This window comes from Vitis riparia, chromosome 4 (assembly GCF_004353265.1).
Source record: "Vitis riparia cultivar Riparia Gloire de Montpellier isolate 1030 chromosome 4, EGFV_Vit.rip_1.0, whole genome shotgun sequence".
Lineage (NCBI taxonomy): Eukaryota > Viridiplantae > Streptophyta > Magnoliopsida > Vitales > Vitaceae > Vitis > Vitis riparia.
Genome location: NC_048434.1, coordinates 20,537,997 through 20,542,872, shown reverse-complemented (window position 1 = coordinate 20,542,872; position 4,876 = coordinate 20,537,997). Strand labels below are relative to the sequence as shown.

General features: G+C 30.5%; 1 pseudogene; it reads right to left on the bottom strand.

Annotated features, from left to right (window-relative positions):
* Positions 1-1,399: 1,399 nt before the first annotated feature.
* LOC117912815 lies at positions 1,400-3,225 on the bottom strand (annotated as a pseudogene).
* Positions 3,226-4,876: the final 1,651 nt, after the last annotated feature.

The following is a 4,876-nucleotide window of genomic DNA, read 5'->3' as shown; positions in this document are numbered from 1 at the left end:
CTAAATTTATTTTTTTGTAAATCTTCTTTCTTGATAATATATTTTTCCATCCAATATCTACGACATTAAAAAAAATCTTATTGTTGATTTATTTTCGACAAAAAAAAAAGGATAAAAAATATCAATGTTAAACTAATGCAAATTATACACCAACAACTTATTGCTAAATAATGAAAGCTTAATAATGTATAGAATACTATCAGTTAAATTTTTTTTATATCTGCATGACACTTTTTAGATTATCAAACTCATTCGAAGTAAATTTAGAGCACATTAAAAAAAAATATTAGCAAAAAGAAAAACTTGGAAAAACAAAGAAAAGCATTAAAAAAAGAGTAACTAATAGTCATAATCATGGTTGAAAATTTGGGGATATATCGCCGATATATCCTGAAATATTGGTAACCACCAATAAAAATATTGGGAAGATATATCCGTGGACAATATTTCCAACACTCAAAAATTCAACAATTTTGGCTTGTTGCAGGCGTTGGGCCTCAGACCCAGGCCAAAACAAGCAAACTCAGCTTGGGCTCACTGTTGGGCTACATTACTTCCTCAATATATTACATCATAGAATAAGCATATACAAAAACCTTCATAAAACAAAATATTAAAAAAATATTTTAATAAACAAATTAATTCTAATTCTTTTATTTTTAAATTTCATTTAATTGATCACTAAAAATTGACAAAATCATTGTGATAATTTTCTTAACAATTTTTTTATATAATTTATATATTAATTAAATATAAAAATTAAAAAATTTATTCATATATCATTATTTATTTTATATCATTTAATACAATTAAATTAAAATGAATCATAATTTTAATATTAAATATATTTTAAAATTAAATATATCATAATCAAATATCACAATATTATTATCAAATAATATTTGATGTAATTTAATAATAAATATAAATTTATAAAATTCATATTTTTTATTATCAACACATATGATATTATTATCAAATATAATTAATTATATCATATGCATATATCAGTTTTTTTATAAAACAATTTTAAAATGTTTATTATTATTTATTACATCATTTTTAAATTTTTTTCTCATCATTTCCATGAATTTTGATTAATTTTAAACCAATAGAATATCTTCGATATATTCATAAAATCAAAGTACTGATATATCTATAATTATCGATATTTTCATCCTTGGTCATAATAGAATTCAATCTAAATGAACCTATAAGTGGAATTTCTTCTCAATATAATAATATTTTTAATAGGAAGAAAGTGCATAAATATATTAAAATATTATTTTCCAAACTTATTCCTATGTGGTCAAAATAAGTAATTTTGATACAAAAAAAATTGAATAAAATTTTAATTATTTTTGGATAAATGTATTTGAATTTTCAAATTTGGGTTATTATTTAGGACACATTTCCCATGCATTAAATAAAAATAAATCAAATAAGAAGGGCATCCGGAGGCCTCCTATCATGAAGATTGAATGGTACGTTTTTCGTAGCTGATCCTCACATGAAAAAGAGACTACTCCACAGGACCCCTGAGTACACACAGAACTTTGGCAGGAGAACAACAAAAAAGGAAACGCCAAAAAACACACAAGCACGTTCAAACACGCAAACGCAAGCGGGACATGAAGAACGCAGTCGAGTTTAAACGAAAATATTCTCAGCAGGCTTGGGGGCCAGTTTGGATTGATGATCAAAATCATAAGACTGGTGATCCTTGACCGGCTTCTTTAGCCAGGGACGGTTGACGTCCCGGTTCATCTTCCTCACGTACATCTCTTGGAAGGTTATGGCCTCCTCCAACACTGCCTTCTCTCCTTCTTCTATCTTCAGAGGATAAACTATTGCTTCTGGTGCCGGATTTTGGAATGTTGCTATCGAAAATCGATCACAGCTGGAGTTTACCACCACTTGGTGTTCCGCGCGCTTGAATCTTCCATTGCTCATGAACTGCATGCATGCGTACGCTCAGTCAATCAGTTCAACGTTTACTCATAAATCAATTTGTATTACGAGCATCCCCTGATGAATCTCCAATTTCATTATTTCAAAGCCACTTCTCGTGAATGAATGGAAATTATAGTAACAGGGGGAAAAACATAAATATATATAAGAAAAAAAGAAAGGAAAATTATAGATGAAGACAAAAAATGACTTTAATTTGTAACAAAATATTTGTTTAATAGCTCTATTGTTTTAGAGGATATATATTACTTTTAATAAGGATTGGTAGACCAATATAGTATATAGAAACAGAGAACTTTAAGAGCTTAATTAATTGTACTCACATGGCCATGATCTCCAAGGTTGGCAACAAAAGCTCCTTCAACAGGCTGAACGGTGATCCAAGTCTTTCCACCATCCCTTGTAGCCTGAAGCCCACCCACCTGATCCTGAAGCAGCAGCGTGATGGTACCGGGATCCGTATGGCGCCTGAGTCCGAGAGTGAGGTCCGGTTGTGGACATTTGGGGTAGAAATTGACCAACACCTTCTGGCCTATATCCACACAGGCCTTAAACAAGGCCTCCTTCTCCAAATCCATAGCCTCAGACATCACCTCCAGCAACTTGCATGCCAAACCCATGAGCTTCTCGCTGTACTCCTTCATCACTGCCGTCAATCCCTCCGGCTTTTCCGGCCACATTGAGTAGTCCCTCTCCCGAAGTGGGTATGACAAGTTAAAAACTCCCGCCAATTGCGCACCGCTTCTCCCTGTAATTGAATGGTTAATTCGAGCATGTTTAAATTGAAGATACAGAGAAAAGAGAAGACATAATTTTTCAATTGAGTCGTAGAGAGGAAAATGTGACAGATGGAAGATTACTCGAAGGTGGCTAGAGACAAGAAAGCCGCCTTTTTTGCCGCCTGACATGTCAAATCGAAGTTTCTCATCTGGAGGAAGAGCGAAGAACTCTCCAGAGAGACGAAACATCTCTGAAATGAGATGAGAATCAACGCCATGATCAACCACTTGGAAGATCCCCCACTCCTCGCACGCCTCCACAATTTTCTGGCAAATGTCCAACCTACGGCCATCGGCTTCATCGATACCGGCGAGAGATATCACGGGAATGGCGTCGCTGAAATGGTTGTATGCCACCTTGGGACGCTCCTCCTCGTCGAGGACGAAACTGGGATGAAGCCTGGTTTGAGTCTCAGAAGGGAAAGGCTCTACAGTTGTTGGCTCCATTGATGCTTATTAGAACTGAGAGAATAAAGAGAGAAAGGACCCAGGAGAAATCTGGAAGAAGTTCTTATTAAATCCTCTGTTCTTTTCTTTACAGTGCAAACCTCAATATTTATACCACGTTTCTACCCACCAGCATGTTATATAGCAAACTAACAGCATAACAAACCAACAGCTTAACAGCTTATTTTATAATCCTAGCAGTGCTGCATGCCTTGGTACTGCTAGCTAGATCCCTTATACGTACAGGGATGGACAAGTCTTAAGTAGTCACAAGACAGGGTATCATGGGGACCTTTGGTGACGGACCCACCCCATAGGTTTGGGATTTCCTTTTATTTAGTTTTATAAATTTTGGGTCTGGCACCAAAAACCAACTCTAGTATCAATATCATAAGTATTGCCACGTGTACAAGGTGTAATAAAAAATTAAATTATTTATTTGTTTTATATATATTTTTATTTTAATTTTTGTTGTCAATTTAAACATCCAATTGAATTGAACCTAGCTTACAAATCATATATATATATATATATATATATATATATATATATATATATATATATATATATATAATGTTGGATGAGGAAATTGTCATATGATCAAATCACTTATATTTAATAATAACGTGTAATTTACATTGAAATCTAATTGTGGTAGACACCTATAAATGGAGGCTTCATTTTCTCATTCTATACCTTCCAAAGTTGAGAGAAAAAAAAGGTGTAACTTTTTAAATGAAAAAGTAAGATTCTCTTTAAGAGTTAGAAAATTATTATTCTCCCAGTATAATCGAGATTTGAGTTATGAAGAGTGAGTGTTTGTAAATACTTGTTATTTTTTCTTTGAAGATTTGTAGCGGCTTCATGAATATAGCATGTTTTGAGAGAATCATGTAAATTTTGTATGTTGTTTTGTTTACTTTTATTCGTTATTATTTCCACATTGTTTATTTATTTATTTACTTCACTAATTTGGTGTTTTTGGGAGGTTTGTTTCCTATTCTCATACAAATTTAAAAGAGAAGAATTGTCATATAGGGTGGGTTGAGTGTGATAAGGAACATGAAGGGTTATTTACTTTAATAAATCTTCAAAACACCTCAAAATACGAAAAGTTAAATATACCTTCACACTTTTCATTTTAAAGTCAAAGATAATCCTACTTTGTCTTTTCTCCATTTTTTTGTTTTTCTTTTATTATTATTATTATCCTCATCATTATAAATAACCTATCACATAAGAAAAATATTAATACTAATACATATAAATAATATAATAATTAATTACAAATTATTTCCAATGATTAAAAAATAAATTTATTATATTTTTATTATAAAGATTTCATAAGAAAATATTAATTTAAAAAATAAATATTTTTCTTAAATAGATTTCAAAAATTTTGAATTGTTTAACTTTATAAGATAACTATTAAAAATTTATTATAATAAAAAAATGTTTTTATAACACAAATTTTTATTTTCTAATTATTATTATTATTTTCATCATCATTATTATCAATAACCTATCAAAAAAGAATAATATTAATAATAATGCATATAAATAATATAGTAATTAATTATAAATTATTATTTTAAAAATATTATAAATAACTTAATGTACCCCTTGACTATTTCTCTTTGCTTACTTTTTATGTTCTTTGTCTATCAATCCTATAACAA